The following is an 18,262-nucleotide window of genomic DNA, read 5'->3' on the forward strand; positions in this document are numbered from 1 at the left end:
ACAGGTGTGCCTTGTTAAAAGTTAATTTGTGGAATTTCTTCCCTTCTTCCCTTCCGTTTGAGCCAATCAATTGTGTTGTGACAAGGTAAGGGTGTTATACAGAAGATAGCCCTATTTGGTAAAAGACCAAGTCCATATTATGGCAAGAACAGCTCAAATAAACAAAGAGAAATGACAGTCCATCATTACTTTAAGACATGAAGATCAGTCAATCCGGAACATTTCAAGAACTTTGAAAGTTTCTTCAAGTGCAGTCGCAAAAACCATGAAGCGCTATGATGAAACTGGCTCTCATGAGGACCGCCACAGGAAAGGAAGACCCAGAGTTACCTCTGCTGCAGAGGATAAGTTCATTAGAGTTACCAGCCTCAGAAATTGAAGCCCAAATAAATGCTTCACAGAGTTCAAGTAACAGACAAATCTCAACATCAACTGTTTAGAGGAGACTGCATGAATCAGGCCATCATGGTCGAATTGCTGCAAAGAAACCACTACTAAAGGACACCATAAAGAAGAAGAGACTTGTTTGGGCCAAGAAACACAAGCAATGGATATTAGACCAGTAGAAATCTGTCCTTTGGTCTGATGAGTCCAAATTTGAGATTTTTGGTTCCAACCGCCGTGTCTTTGTGAGACGCAGAGTAGGTGAACGGATGATCTCCGCACGTGTGGTTCCCACCATGAAGGTTGGAGGAGGATTTTTGATGGTGAGGTGGTGCTTTGCTGGTGACACTATCATTTGTTTTTCAACAGGACAATGACCCAACACTCTTCCAGGCTGTGTAAGGACTAGTTGACCAAGAAGGAGAGTGATGGAGTGCTGCATCAGAGGACCTGGCCTCCACAATCACCCGACCTCAACCCAATTGGGATGGTTTGAGATGAGTTAGAACGCAGAGTGAAGGAAAAACAGCCAACAAGTGCTCAGCATATGTGGGAATTCCTTAAGAATGTTGGAAAAGCATTCCAGGTGAAGCTGGTTGAGAGAATGCCAAGAGTGTGTAAAGCTGTCATCAAGGCAAAGGGTGTCTACTTTGAAGAATCTAAAATCTAAAATAGATTTTGATTTGTTTAACACTTTTTCCGTTACTACATGATCCATATGTGTTATTTCATAGTTGTGATGTCTTCACTACTATTCTACAATGTATAGTCAAAATAGTCCAAATAAAGAAAACCCCTTGAATGAGTAGGTGTGTCCAAACTTCTGACTGGTATTGTACATGCAAACAAAAATACACAAAGGCTACCCTATGACACCAAGTAGTCACACACACACACCTATACAACTGCAGTCATTGGACAGTTTGTCCACAAATTGTTGCATTAAACACAAGACAATGCAGGTAGTTGTGATGTAATGTTTAGGTTCTGGAGGAGTAAGGTCAGTAACCTCTAGGGGAATGTTTGGAGTTGATGTTTAGGGGGTAGGTAGTGTGGTGTGTATATGGAGAGGCAGGAGGCATGAAGAAGCATGGCGTGGCTTGGCTTGGCTTGGCTGGGATGCCCCGTCCCCAGGGGAGTCCTAAGGGATCAGATAAGACACTGTTCCCATATCAGGGCCATATTGACAGTTCGGGTGGCTGAATAAGAGTGATGGGCTTGGGACTGGAGCTGGGAGGGTAGCGTACCCTTACTGGAAACCTGTGGGAGAACCAGTGACCTCCAAACATTAGGATGACCCTGATGATCCTGATGATTGCTTGATTGAAGCTGAATTACCCCTTCTGGTTGGGAGGAATACATTTGGGAGATGCATTGCACATTGGTAGATAGGTTCATTGTATTGTGTTGGGTAAGGTGGAGTGAGATGTACTTAGCACAATTATGCTGTCTGGGTTTAGGCTGGGCTGCCTGATTGGGCTCTACTAGTCTCTACTTAGCTGGGCTAAACTTTCGCAATATGGCAGTTGATGGGGTGAAGAGGTTGGCTCTAGGGAAGCGGATGGGAACAGGTTGTTACGAAGGTCTCCTGAGACCCCACCTGCATCGGGCAGTACAGGGGATTCTGTGGCGGATAAGGACATGGTCTATTCCCAAATACCCAGCCATATTTTACATTTGAGTCATTTAGCAGACGCTTTTATCCAAGTGCATTCATCTAAAGATAGTTAGGTGAGACAACCCCATTTTTCCTCAATACAGAAGTTATCAGCAAACTCAGTGCTAGTTGGACAAGTGCAAAAAAAGAAGACTGAGATGTTTAATTTAAGATACTCTTTTAAGAGCTAGTGTTTCAGTTGTTTTTGGAAGATGGGATGGGACTCTGCTGTCTTAGCTTCAGGGGGAACCTTGTTCCACCATTGGGGTGCCAGGACAGAGGAGAGATTTGACTGGCCTGAGAGAACAGAGAATTAGGGGCTCTATTCAATCCGTATGGAGGAAGTTCAGCGTTACAGTGTGATTGAAATTGAATGCAGCGGAGACGGCAACACGCTAAACGCTGCGTATGTCGGCTCCATCGACTCAATGACTTTTACATTTCTATCGCGCAATCTGTAATCCTTCAGCGATCCAGATTGACTAGAGCCCAAAGACTTTTTTCACGTTACGCTCTGGCTCCCATAAGCTTCTTTGACACCCACTGGTGGTTTGTTTGTTGTTGATGCCTCCTTGCTCTGAGCTGAAACTTTGGGTTGTCTATGTGTTTTTGTAATTGGTCACAGTAAAATGGCAAGAGATTATGTGAGGTAGGTTGTACGCGTTTGGAAATCTCTTATCTAAGAGATGATTGTCCTCGCTGTTGTGATGTTGCTTCTGTTTTCTGTGGGCAGTATGGTCACATCTCTGCAGGAGCCATAGAGGGGTCTTTGATGAGTTTTTTTCCCTCAGAGAGAAATAATGTTGCTGCATACAGCGTCCGTATTATCGTCCTTAGCCTGCAGACAACCTCTTGATGAAGTATAGTGTCTCTGTCTCTTTCACACACACACACACGTGCAGAAACGCACACACGTGCTGAAACGCACACACACACGTGGACATACACACATATACTCTCGCATGCTCCTTTTCACCGTGACCTGACCTATTAACCCAATACACACCACCATGTCTATTCGAACACACACATGCATTCACACAGTATTACAAATCCTGATCTTACATACCACCATGCACACAGTCTCACAAACACTCTCCCCTCTTTCTCAGTCCCCCCTTCTCTCTCTCTCTCTCTCTCTCTCACACACACACACACACAGTATTGGTGGGACAGACTAACTGGCTCTCAGGCTAATTGAGTTGGGTGTGTGGCCCCGCGTGGCCCCGGTCTGACCCTGCTATAGCCAGGGACGCTACTGAGCCCCGGCTTTGATACATTTGATACGGTTTAAGTGTGGAATGAAGACCTAAGCCTGTTTACATTTGAACTGGATTAGTGTTGGGGTGACAGTAATGAGAGAGAGAAGGAAGAAGAATAGGGTTTAGTGAAAAGTTATGTTTCATTCTACATTGCACTTTGTTGGCTTTGTCCAAGACTGCCTGAGGGTGTAATGTTTTCATTTTCTCTATATTTGAAAGTTGGTCATTTTTAGAAGCTAGATTCCTTTTTATTTTGTCTGTTTGTGCTCTTGAGTGTCCTTGACATGATATTGCTATCATGTAGTGATAGATGTACATGTGAATGAATGTGGATGGATACCTAATCTCCAAGTGTAACAAGTAAATGGTCAGAGAGAGAGGGGGGAGGCTAGAGAAATGGGTAGGGAGGAGAGTGTAAGTGTGTGTGTGCATGTTTGTGTATTTGGGCTGTCTTTAGTGTATAATACTGTTTATTATGGGTATCAATGTGCTATTATGCATTAGTTAAATGGCACATTACTGTAATTGAGTGACTGAAAACAGAGGCACCTGATATCTTTCCCTCTCTCACCATCCTCCCAATCCAATTTTCTCTCTCTCTCTCCTTCACTCCCATATCCCTCTCCCCCCCTTCCTGAGGTAATGATTTGATGTAGCTAATGGCTTCCTAAAAGTTGTAGAAAGTGCAGAACCAGCGGCGTCTAGGGTTTCAGACGTTGGAGGTCTGCCAGGTACGGGGGGGGGGGGTGATAGGTAAATAGGAGAAGAGAGAGAAAAATATATTTGTGCAAAATTATGTCTTGCGTGTATTCTAGTTAATAAAAGCCTTCTGAGATATTTTCTGTCTAAGTCCCAGACACTGAGATCTCAGACCTAATGTCATTGAGGGATCTCCCCTATAGGCCTGGCTTTCCATGCAGCACACGGTACATGTTACAGAGCTGCAATGTGATTTGTTAGGCAACCATACGACCAACGTACTCCCTGAAAACCAACAAACCCAAATGTGGCGTGTTGCATTCAAAGGGCTTCTCTGTGAGTAGTGTTGTTCTCCAAAGTTGTTCTGACATTTAGCCCTGAGGTGTGTCTGACCAGCTCTTTGACTTGCAGAGAGACAGATAAACCCCTGACGCTGGCAGTATAATGGATAGTATTGTTGGAGATCTCCTTGGCCCTCAAAGTCACCCCACATGAAAGAACTGATCCTCTCAACGGAGAAGGTTACAACATCAGATTGATATGTGTGTGTGTGCGCATGATAGTGCTTACATTGGTTCCTTCACATTAAATGTTTGTGCTTCTGCCTCTCTCTCTCTCCCTCTTTGTCACTTTCTTTTTTCCTTTCTGTTCTCTCTCTCTCTCTCTCTCTCTCTCTCTCTCTCTCTCTCTCTCTCTCTCTCTCTCTCTCTGTGTATTGTGTGTTTGTGTGTGTGTTTGGAAAATGTCTCCCTGCTCACATGATGCCCTGTGGCAACCCCTAACTAACCGTGTAGGCGCCAGCAGGAGGGGGGTCAGAGGGGGGAAGACAGGCACGAGAAGATGGGAAGGGAGCGTGGTGGTGGGTTGGGCTGAGGGGGTACACTGGCTGATTCGTGTCACATGATGGACAAATTTTGCAGCCAAACTCCACTCAAACAACAGAGTATTATATTATTATATTATGATGACTCTTGACCAGGGCCAGTGTTGTGCAGGCCCAGATAACTACTGTCTGAACACAACAGAACACAGCATACCCACATCACTTTCCCTACCACTGAAAACACACACGGGTTAACATGATTCGATAAGCACTAATGTGCAGCCAGAAGAACATTTAACAGTACATTACAATGGTTAGATCTGTGAAATGAAAATGTGTTATTTTGGACACAGATTTGGACTTGGTACATGGTGAAGCTCTAACTTTATAGTAGCCTAACCTTTATTATTTGTCATTCTTAATTCCTGTTATTGAGGTGGGTGGAACCACCTAGTCATGCTTATAGGTGAGCATCTACCAATGATATGTCTTGATCCGGTTTATTTTATTACTTATGAGCGGCAATGTGATACAATGATACATAGCCCATCTGTAAATGGCCCATCCAATCTACCTACCTCATCCCCATATTGTTATTATTTACTTTTCTGCTCTTTTGCACACCAGTATCTCTACTTGCACATCATCATCTGCATATCTATCACTCCAGTGTTAATTTGCTAAATTGTAATTACTTCGCTACTATGGCCTATTTACTGCCTTACCTCCTCACGCCATTTGCACACACTGTATATAGATTTTCTTGCTTGTTTATTCAATGTGTAACTCTGTGTTGATGTTTGTGTCGCACTTCTTTGCTTTATCTTGGCCAGGTCGCAGTTGTAATTGAGAACTTGGTCTCAACTAGCTACCTGGTTAAATAAAGGTGAAATAAACAAATAAAATAAAAAAAATGAGAGAAAGTGAGAGACACAGAGAGACAGATTAAAGAAGGAGGGAACTGAGGCTGCTTTTCTGTGTGTGGCGCTCCATCGCACAGCCTTTTCATGATGCTGTCATCTCCTATGTTCTCTGTCCATTAATCACACAGCTTGTTCAACAGTGTGTGTTTGTGTGTAAATGAGTGACTGGGTGTGTGTGGGAGTGTATGAGGCAGAGGTGGCAATGTTTTCTTAGTACTGGAGCGACAACTGGCCCCAGGCCTTCAACACAGGGTTGTGAGGAGCTGCTGTGAAATGGGCTGGACAGTGGCGGCAGCTTCCCTGTGTGTGTGTGTGTGTGTGTGTGTGTGTGTGTGTGTGTGTGTGTGTGTGTGTGTGTGTGTGTGTGTGTGTGTGTGTGTGTGTGTGTGTGTGTGTGTGTGTGTGTGTGTGTGTGTGTGTGTGTGTGTGTGTGTGTGTGTGTGTACAGGGCCGTAGCTACATACGAGGACACCAAGGTCCGGTCCTATATTTTTTCGCATTAAAAAAAGGAACTCAGTCGGGGTTGAGAGTTTTTTCTCTTGTTTTATGTCTCTCACAGACAGTCAGTCAATTTGCCCATGTCAGTTAAACATTTTAGATTGGTACATTAGTCTAGTTAGTCTAGCCAGATATCTAAACTTGTAGTGATCATGGCTGAATTACCAACCAGGCACGCAGGGCACATGCCCAGGGGCCCTGATCTCCAGCGGGCCCCCATAGATTTTGTTAGTCATTCACACTCAGATGTCATATTAACATGGCAAAAGTTATGGCAAAATGTGTAGAATTGCAGGAAATTTGCTTTTAAAACTTTATCAAATGTGCTTAATAATTCCCAACATTCTGTTAAGCTATTTGTTAGTCAACTTGTTTATAATTACATACACGCAGCTTCTCTTCTGTCATTACTGGTTTCCCTAGAAAACAAAAGAAACCCTTGCTCACCAGAATAATGTTGTAGTTGACATCGGTAAAGTTTGTTTTCTCTTTCCTTTTTCATCTCCGCATCCCTCCCGCAGCAACGACGTTTCAGGAATGGGGAGAAAATGCCACAACTCAAAAGAAAAACGGAAAATGTTCAAATTCAAATCAGTTTCACCGGTTTTAAGGGAATTAAAAGCTGTTAAATGACCCAACATGTTTTTGCTGAGATTTCAGTTCAACTTGGATGCATATTTTATGTGGATGAAATACTATCAGCTTTTATGATGCTGATAAAGAGAGCACCTTCACATACGGTCCCTAACCGCACATTAACGTTCTCACAAGATGCTGAAAACAATTAGCAATTTTATCCACTCCTGTTTCCAAGTCAAAATCTACATATGGTATATCATCTTACTGCAAGAACTGCTTCATTCTGAAGGAGTTAATATTATATTAGGCTATGTGAGAGGTTATAGACCAACAATCAGTGTCCAGATTTCAGTTAGGCAACCATTCCATTTAACCCATCTGAACTGTACAGTTCCCTTGATTTGACATGTTGAAGTCTTGTGACTGTGGAATTTGTATAGAGCCTCACAATCATCACACATAACAAAGCCGACACTGCTGTCATCCTCTTTCACCACTTCACCAAATCTTTCCCAAACATTAGAATACTGTTCTGGCCCTCCCCACTGGGCAAAATCAACGTTGTTTCCACGTCATTTCAACAACAACAAATCTATGTGACGACGTTGAATCAATGTGGGAAAATGATTTGATTTGCATGAAGTTATCAACTTTTAACCTAAATCCTGTGAAATTGTGACATTGTTTTGATGATTTCACGTTGAATTCACGTTAGTTGACAACTCAGCCAAAACTAGGCATTGAAAAGATGTCTGTGCTCAGCTCTCCATTTCGCAGCTTTTCTCTTATTGAATTATACTCTAACATTGTCCTTTTTGCCTCAGTGGATTGACGTGAACTTTTTTTGCCCAAGTTCCTAAAAGCATTTGGCAATTGGCGTGTATTTGGCCCAAAACTTAGGCTATGCACTAATGCCAGAAAAAGCTCAATGTAGCCTATAGATATGAATTGCACAGAAACTATACATTTATAGATTTTAATTGCATTGTTTTCTCTTTACTGCGAGTTATGAGTCAACCCGGGCATCAATAGTGTACGCATGCTCAATTATCTATGCATTTCTTCTGTTATTACCGTGTATGTATTTACTTTGTAATGTAATGTGTACATGTATACTTACATAAAAAAACAAAAATCACACAATACATTTTTTAACACAAAATATCTTTACACTACTCTCACTTGTACAGTGTACATGCATGCACATGAGCAAAACATGGCCACACCAGGCTCTCTACCTCCATCCTCACCTCTGACACCACGTGCAGCAGATACAATGACAAGTTGTGCTGCCCTCTTCTCTGCTCTGCTCTTGGAGTGAGTCCAGCAGCAGTCAGAATGTGCTACCCCTCTCCACCTCTCCTCACACAGGATGGAGGGAAAATCTGTTTCTGTCTAAGGAAGGACGGGAGAAGAAGAGTGAACAGGGACAGGAAGCGTTGTAAAGCTGTAAGGAGAGAGAGAATAATGGATGGAAAGACAGAGAGGGAGAGCGGGTTGGATAAATGGAAATTAATAAAAAAAAACATCCTGGCTTATTCAGCAGTCTTCACTCCTCCTCTCTTCCTTCTTTTTGTTTTTTTTCTCTCTTTTTCTTGATCACTTCTCTTTCCCCTCTCGCCTGCATTCCTTACAGTTTTGTCTTCCTGCCAAGGAAACTAATCAGAAAGCTCTCTCTCCACTCTTTTCTTTGTCTCGCTCTGCTTTTCTCTCTCTCTCTCTTTCCATTTGCTCTTTGAAACTATGGTCCCTACACACCCCACTGTAGCTTGTGTGCTAAATATGTGCATGTGACCAATAAAATTTGATTTGATTTGTCACTTCCCAAAGACTTCTGGGAAGTGACCTTGGGGTGGCTATACTCGTGTCCAGCGAACTTGCCTATTGGCGGGAGGGGTGTAGTAAAATACTCTTTCTTCGCCTTCAGGAGAGACTTTTCCTTGTATGGAGAAGCTCTCATTTCATTAAGGACTTATTTCCCTTTTAAAGAACGACTGCCCCTGAAAACCAACTAATCCCTTTGAAACGGCTTATATGGCATCAACATATAAGCATTCCCCAACCAAGGATGATCAAAAGCCGTGCTATAAATTCTCGGACAACCCAAAGATTCCTAGATGCCCTTCCAGACTCCCTCCACCTACCCAAGGACGTCGGAGTACAAAAATCGGTTAACCACCAAACTGAGGATCTTAATTTAACCTTGTGTAATACCCTAGATGCAGTCGCACCCCTAAAAACTAAAATATTTTGTCACAAGAAATGTTCTCCCTTGTACACAGAAAATACCTGAGCCTTGAAACAAGCTTCCAGAAAATTAGAACGGAAATGGTGCTCCACCAAACTGGATGTCTTCCAACTAGTTTGGAAAGACAGTACCATGCAGTATCGAAGAGCCCTCACTGCTGCTCGGTCATCCTATTTTTCCAACCTAATTGAGGAGAATAAGAACAATCCTACATTTATTTGTGATACTGTCGTAAAGCTAACTGAAAAGCTGCATTCAACGACAGAGGATAACTTTCACTTCAGCAGTAATAAATTCATGATTAGAACGCGAATTACTGACTCCACTTTGAATCTGCATATTTCTCATATTCCTGAAAATAGTCATGGCCTCTAAACCGTCAAGCTGCATACTGGACCCTATTCCAACTAAACTACTGAAAGAGCCAAGTCCTGTGATTGGCCCTCCTATGTTGAACATAATAAACGGCTCCCTATCCACCGGATGTGCACCAAACTCACTAAAAGTGGTAGTAATAAAGCCTCTCTTGAAAAAGACAAACATTGGCTCAAAAAATTTTAAAAATCTAACGGCCTATCTTGAATCTCCCATTCATATCAAACATTTTAGAAAAAGCTGATGCGCAGCAACTTATTGCCTTGCTGAAGACAAATAATGTATACGAAATGCTTCAGTCTGGTTTTAGACCCCATAATAGCACTGAGACTGCACTCGTGAAGGTGGTAAATTACCTTTTAATGGCGTCAGAGCAAGGATCTGCATCTGTCCTCGTGCTCCTAGACCTTAGCGCTGCTTTTGACACCATCGATCACCACATTCTTTTGGAGAGATTAGAAACCCTAATTGGTCTACACGGACAAGTTCTTGCCTGGTTTAGATCTTATCTGTTGGAAAGATATCAGTTAATCTCTGTGGATGGTTTGTCCTCTGACAAATCAATTGTACATTTCGGCGTTCCTCAAGGTTCTGTTTTAGGACCACTATTGTTTTCACTATATATTCTACCTCATGGTGATGTCATTCAGAAAACCAATGTCAACTTTCACTGCCATGTGGACGATACACAGCTGTACATTTCAATGAAACATGGTGAAGCCCCAAAATTGTCTACCCTGGAAGCCTGTGTTTCAGACATAAGAAAGTGAATGGCGGCACATGTTTTACTTTTAAACTCGGACAAAACAGAGATGCTAGTTCTAGGTCCCAAGAAACAGTTGATAGTTTTCCACAGGCTCATCATTTGTACAAATACAAAAGGTAACCCGCTTCGTTAATTTGATACATTTGATAACCCAATTATGAAGCCTAATTTATGTAAACTGACATTATTTGTTGCATATTTTCTACTTATTAGATGCATATAATGTCCAGGGCATAAGCTAACCTGGTGGAGCCAGCCTGATTGCTGTATTCACCATTCTATTTTACTTCACATTTTATGATATCTGAAGTGAAATAGAAAAGTGAATGCAACGATCAGGTTAGTTACACCAGGCTAATCAAAACCACCATTGATAATGTCTGTGTGTGTGTGTGTGTGTGTGTGTGTGTGTGTGTGTGTGTGTGTGTGTGTGTGTGTGTGTGTGTGTGTGTGTGTGTGTGTGTGTGTGTGTGTGTGTGTGTGTGTGTGTGTGTGTGTGTGTGTGTGGCCGACCAGTATCTTTGATGAGAGGACAGGAGCTGATTTAGACCTGCTATGCCCATCAATGGTGCTCATGCAGTGACCTCACCTCCAGCCTCACCTCTTGCCGGCTCACCAATGGTCGTCGACGGGGAGAACAGAATTAGGCAGATTTAGTCTGACCTGTTCAAGCTTCAACATAGTATACGTTGGTGTGTCAGATATCTTGTTCTAGCTGCCATTGGTAATAGAACAGTGACTATGTGTGTATGTGTTCACAGACACTTGTATGGAGCCAGGACTAATGAGACTTGCGAGATGATGTGATGGAGTCCAGACTGACAGACGGGCTTGATGCTGATGTCTCTGAATGGAGAGAGACATTGCACTCAGCAATAAAATGGGACGCCATACAGGAAGGTATGACGACTGACATGTTTGGCAAGGTAGCCCCAGCACCACCAGACAAAATGCTAATAGGTACAGTATCTGTATCAGCTGTGAATGAAAGACATGAAATATGAAAGACAAGTGTAATATTTGCACATTGTTATATCAGCAGAACACTGCTTCTACAGTATTATGTGAAGGATGGTTTATTCTACATGGAACTGTTACACTTGAAAGCTATAAAAAAACACACTTTGTTTACAATATCTACATAAGTTCAGCAATTGCATTCTTCTCATATTACTCTGTAGGGTACTCAGTACAAGAAGAGGGTCATCCTCCTGCATCTCACATCTGCCTGTAGTTACTGAACTCTGGACTGCTGGACCCATGAGGCCAACTCTGTCATATCCAGGATGGAGTGTCATATACTCCACTCCTCCTGCAACCTGAATGAACCTGTCCATAACCTGTAATACATTACATAGATAGAAGGCACTTCATCACCCACTGGAGACTTGAAGACTGAACCTCACCCAGAGAGCTGTACATGTCAGTGTGTTAGACAGACAGAGAGCTGTACATGTCAGTGTGTTGGACAGACAGAGAGCTGTGCATGTCAGTGTGTTAGACAGACAGAGAGCTGTACATGTCAGTGTGTTAGACAGACAGAGAGCTGTACATGTCAGTGTGTTAGACAGACAGAGAGCTGTACATGTCAGTGTGTTGGACAGGCAGAGAGCTGTACATGTCAGTGTGTTAGACAGACAGAGAGCTGTACATGTCAGTGTGTTAGACAGACAGAGAGCTGTACATGTCAGTGTGTTAGACAGACAGAGAGCTGTACATGTCAGTGTGTTAGACAGACAGAGAGCTGTACATGTCAGTGTGTTAGACAGACAGAGAGCTGTACATGTCAGTGTGTTAGACAGACAGAGAGCTGTACATGTCAGTGTGTTGGACAGACAGAGAGCTGTACATGTCAGTGTGTTAGACAGACAGAGAGCTGTACATGTCAGTGTGTTAGACAGACAGAGAGCTGTACATGTCAGTGTGTTAGACAGACAGAGAGCTGTACATGTCAGTGTGTTAGACAGACAGAGAGCTGTACATGTCAGTGTGTTAGACAGACAGAGAGCTGTACATGTCAGTGTGTTGGAAATAGACCATGGAAATAGTAAACCATTCTAGTTCTGGTTAGACAGTTGTACCTACACACAGTGGATGTTGATTTTCTAGGTGAAGTGTAGACACACTGTCTTTATAAGCACATCAACCTGATATTTACAGGAAATGTTTTGTCTTTGTACCACAAACACATCCATAGATTTCCGTTGATGTTTCTACGCTCAAGCTGGGCGATGTTTGTACAACGTTCACATGTAGCCTACACCTGTAGGGATATTAGTTCTGGGATTTGTCCCCGGGAAAGATCTAACAGAGGACATAAGGAGAGACGAGACAAAACTAGCCAGTTATAGAATATTTTGTTGTAGGACAGCTGAACTGACTTAAGACCGCGGGCATTAAACTTGCAGTAGTTGATATCGTTTCTACGGTAACATGTATTACACGGTGTGATGAAACATTGAAACTAAGTTGCAAGCTACTTGTAGAACAAGTGTCTTATGAAACACATTTCAAACACTGGCTGTTGCTACCTTGCCGTAACTAATTTGACAGAGAAATATCAGCTAGATAGCATAGTCAGCTTAAGCTATCACCAAGCTATGCTAGCTAGCTGTTGTCAGCTTGGCTAAACACAAGGTCAGCGCAGGCTTTAGCCTAAACATTGAACTGAATTAGCTGACCATCTTGAGATGGCGAGCCAGCCAGAAGGGGAGAAGTCCTCAACTTCAAAATTTGTTCTCTCCATAGAAAAGCTAGCTTATTTTACCTCACTGTACCACTGGCCTTGTTTGTTGTGATTGGATGGCAAAGACACACCCATGAAACACCCACATCAAGCCACACTCCAAGATTATTGTTGTTTGCCTTCTGTAATGGTCGCTAGCATTTCTTAATGAGTATTGATGGAATAACGAGGCCAAATCAGGAAGTGCAGTTGACCTTTAAAGAGTTTCAGACTAAATGAAACGCTTTTTCTTCAAGCTAATTTGATCTGTCTGAACAGCCTACTTATCATACACTGAACCCTCCCCTTGTTTGATAGTTGAATGAAGCCATTTACATCACTGATTTTTAATTAATTTCCCTATTTTGTTTTTTACTCTTTCTCCAGTAGACCATGACAGTACAGACATGTTTTAATCACAAGAGTAAATGGAATAATTAAATCAGTAAATTTGGTCTTGTCTTTATTTTCACATGGGTGATTAAATATGTAACCAAACCTCAGGATATTATACTGGGGAAGTGTGTGTGTGTGTGTGTGTGTGTTTGTGTGTTTGTGTGTGTGTGTGTGTGTGTGTGTGTGTGTGTGTGTGTGTGTGTGTGTGTGTGTGTGTGTGTGTGTGTGTGTGTGTGTGTGTGTGTGTGTGTGTGCGTGCGTGAGTAAAGGAGACCTTGACATTTTATGGCTTTAGAACCTTAAGATATGCCATGCCATGCTCTGTGGTCAGTCTCTCTCCTCCCGTCTCTCCTCTTATCACTACAGATATAGTCCTGATAGACATCCATACCCAGCGACGGTGTGTGCCACATCAGCTGATGGACGAAATGTAACGCCGCAATGACGAGGAGATGGTCGTATCGGTCGTCATGGCGATGGTGATGGAATGATGACAATCATATTATTCCCCCTCCTACTCACAAACACTTAAACCCGTACAGACAGACCTACTCGTATTCCTATGCAGTATGTACAACTGAGCAAACACAAGTATGTACACAGGACAGTTCTACGATTTGTAAACACATCTAAACTCTTGCGCAGGGCGGTGTCACACCCACAATGTATAAGCGAATGATCAACCGCGTGCATAAACCACCGAGGAGTTTGTTGATTTTTTTTGCCGGTGTTTCTTACTTCCAACCAATTTTACCAGATGCATATCAGCCAGCGCAGTCTGCCTGAGGGAGATAAGAGCCAGTAGATGCTGCAGTTGCAACATCCCACTGAGCCAATGAGTGAGCAGAACGCTTCTCATACCGACCCTGAGCAGATAGGCCTGCTGTGTCTCACCTCCCTCACCCCTCCCTCACCCCTCCCTCCCCCGTATCCCCACTCACTCTGTGTGATGGCTGTGATAATCTCTGATAAACTTCTGTCTGGTTCGTAGGTAGACCCCCCCCATGGGGGGGGGGGGGGTGAGTGTGAGACTGGGGACGGAGGACCTCTGTCTTGGGACCAAAGGCTCATTCTCGCCCTTTGGGGTTCAATGTGAGGGTGATGGGTGGATCAGACGATCAGATAGCATTTGTTTACATGGACATCGCTGGGGTGCTGAGGGCTGAGACAAAACAAAAACTACAGCCATGGACAAACAATACATAGTGTTGTCTAGGAATGCCCTCACCTGAGGCACCATTTCTGCATGAGTGACGAGCCAAGGGGGACTGTAATGATGCCTAACCGACTGGCTCCTGACGCCGGCTCACAATGAGCACCATACAGATGTAGGATCTTAATTTGAGCCAGTTTGCTACAGCAGGAAAATATATACAGAGTGTACAAAACATTAATATTAACGCTAATATTGAGTTACAACCCCCCCCCCCCACCCCCTCCCCCTCAGAACAGCCTCAATTCGTCGGGGCATGGACTCTACAAGGTGTCGAAAGTGTTCCACAGGAATGCTGGCCCATGTTGACGCCAATGCTTCCCACAGTTGTGTCAAGATGTCTGGATGTCCTTTGGGTGGTGGACCATTCTTGATACACACAGGAAGCTGTTGAGGGTGAAAAACCCAGCAGCGTTGCAGTTCTTGACACAAACCGGTGCGCCTGGCACCTATTACCATACCGCGTTCAAAGGCACTTAAATCTTTTGTCTTTCCCATTCACCCTCACAATCCATGTCTCAATTGTCTCAAGACTTAAAAATATGACTTTAACTTGTCTCCTCCCATTCATCTACACTGATTGAAGTGGATTTAACAAGTGGATTCACCTGGGCAGTCTATGTCATGGAAAGAGCAGGTGTTCTTAATGTTTTGTAAACTCAGTGTAGTTGGTCTGAACGCCCTATGCTGGTTATTCCAATGTGCTTCTTTTTGTGTGTAGACGGTGTAGGTAAGGCCACTGAGTCCATAAGGATTGTTCAAGGTCACAGTTAGAAACATAGCAGCTACATTGCAAGTCTTTGTCGTTCTATAGACCACACACCTGTAGAGAAGCTCATCCTCCCAATCTTTAGGGACTACAAAAGAGACCCTTAACAGTTTACTAATATGAATGAGATAAAGGAGGTCTCAGAGGGTTGTGACTCCTCTACTTTCCTCTTACCCTGTCTCGTCATCTCTCCTCCTAGGGTCCCGTCCCCCAGCCCTCACCCCTGGCACTGGGCCCGGCTGCCCTAGATTCCCCCCAGTCCAGTTCTCCAATTACCTGCTAGTGAAAGCTGGGGGGGTGAGCATTGTGAGGGTGCCGAAGAGGATAAGAGGTCCAGACGCCCACTCCCCCGAGCCCTCCCAGGCATTAGTACTGAACTTCCCCCCCTGGTTTGTAAATGGGAGCCCCAGATGAATGGGCTTGTTTGTCCGCAGACAGCAGGGATGAATTTGTCTGCCTCACAAAGGAACAGAAGGGCCTCAACACTGCCTGAACGCTACACCTGAATGGCACCTGAACACTACCTGTCCCAGGTGAATGCTGTGAATGCTGCCCGTCCCAGGTGAGAGGAGGTCTGACCTAATTTCGTAGAGGATCAAGGGGAGGGCGGTTTCCTTGGTGTCCGCACCTTGCAACAGCCATTACTCCCCAGGTCCAGGATTACCCCACTCAACAGTAGAATAGTATGCATGAATGGAGCAGAATGGAAACGGTTAGATGATTGATGCTAATTCTTAATGGTGTCAGTCTGAATTGAATGAAGTTCATGTGATTAGGGAGCTGAATAATGTTGGGTTTTTGTACCAGGTTTTTGTAATGCCCTTATATTATTCCAACAATAACGTCTCTATCTGCAGAGTCGGGCTTACTAGATGCCCAACACCATTTTGAAGAGTATATAATCATAGGGGAGCACAACTTAATTTGCTTTCCAACTATACCAAGACCACAAGCACATTTCGATGGTCTTTACAACCTCTTTCATTACTGGCCTTCCCATTGCGAAACCCACAAGGAACAGCAATAATGATTTACCACTAACCACTTCTCAATGATATGAAACACTCTCAGTTTCTTTCCCTCTTTCGCTTCTCTTCTGTCGTTCTCATCATTGATCTCTTGTTATCCTGTCAATCACTAAAATGTTGATTTATACAAATGTATTGAATATGTCACAAATTAATATGAGGTAGGCTACCCAACTTTCTGTTTATCAATCTTGTACTACCCTTCCTTTGTCAGATTCTGGGTCTCAATCGGTCCTAATAATACTGCATAAGTATTTCCTGTTTGAATTTTTCTCTTCTCGTTTTTTTATTTTCTTGGTACTTGGAAAAATGTGTGCATCCAAGCTTAAGTGCAGCTGTAGCAGTTGCTGTATGGAGGTGGGGCATAGTGGGACAAAATTATGTGAGGGGGAGTACATGACTTATCATGCAGTAAAAACAGGGCCAGTTCAAGGCATAAGCGACATAAGCTCGTCGGAGGTCATAGCGGTATTTCTTATAAGTGTCCGGATTAATGTCCCACTCCTTGAAAGCGGCAGCTCTAGCCTTTAGCTCAGTGCGGATGTTGCCTGTTACTCATGGCTTCTGGTTGGTATATGTACGTACAGTCACTATGGGGACAACGTCATCGATGTACTTATTAATGATGCTGACAAATCCGTCCTGTAGCTTAGCCTCCGCTTCATCGGACCACTTCCATATTGAGCACGCCATTGGTACTTCCTGTTTGAGTTTTTGCTTATAAGCGGGAATCAGGAGGATATATTTATGGTCAGATTGGCCAAAGGGAGAGGGCGAGAGAGAGCCTTGTTTGTGTTTCTGTGTGTGGAGTAAAGGTGATCTATAGCTGTGTTGCCTCTAGTTGCACAGGTGACATGCTGGTAAAAATTAGGTAAGATACATTTCAGTTTCTCTGCATTAAAAACCCCACGAGAAGTGCTGCCTCTGGATGTGCATTTTCTTGTTTGCTTATGGCTCTATACAGCTCGTTGAGTGCAGTCTTAGTGGCAGCATTGGTTTGTGGTGGTAAATAAACAGCTACAAAAAATATACAGTTCAGCAGATGAAAACTGTTTTGGTAAATAGTATGTTCTGCAGCTTTTCATGAGGTATTCTAACTCCTTAGCATTAGAGATTGCGCACCATTTGCTGTTAACAAAGAGACACAGCCCTCCCCCTCTCAGCTTACCCAGAAGCTGCCGTCTGATCTTCACGATGCATGGTAAAGCTAATGACGTGTATATTATCCATGTCATTGTTCAACCACAACTCAGAGAAACGTAGGATATTACAGTTCTTCTGGTCCCGTTGATAGGACAGTCTTGAAAGATGCTCGTCCAGTTCGTTCTAAAGTCATTGTACATTCGACAACAAAACAGAGGGCAATGGCGGTCTAGATGCTCGCCGACGTAGTCTAATCATGACGCCGCCTCGCTTTCACCGCCGCTTCCTCTTTGGAATCACGGGGATCAGGGCCTGGTCTGGGGTAACCATAACATCCATAGCTGCTGACTCATTGAAGTAGAAATCTTCATCCAAATCAAGGTTAGTGTTTTCTGTTTTCGGTCATCGGAAATGATGGAGGAAACATTATGTAAAAAAACACACAAAATAGCAGAATTGCTCAGGAGCCTGTAAGACGGCAGCTATTCACTGCAGTGCCATCTTTTTACATGAAGTGTAAGACCTGAATTATTCATAGATAACATAATTTATATAGGAAGTATAACATTCAATGATGTGGCATGTACACAGGCAGGACTACACGTCCCATTCTTTAAAGCTCTAAATATAGTCCAGAATATACCCAGTTTTACATCCTCATGTCCTACTAGGGGTTCGAGGTAGAAGGGGAGGGTGCTTTTTCAGTTAGGCTAGTGTGAAGGTCAGACCCCACCCTCAAAGACACACACACGCGTATCCAGTCCAGGAGAACTT

The sequence above is a fragment of the Salmo trutta genome, chromosome 16 (genome assembly GCF_901001165.1).
Source record: "Salmo trutta chromosome 16, fSalTru1.1, whole genome shotgun sequence".
Lineage (NCBI taxonomy): Eukaryota > Metazoa > Chordata > Actinopteri > Salmoniformes > Salmonidae > Salmo > Salmo trutta.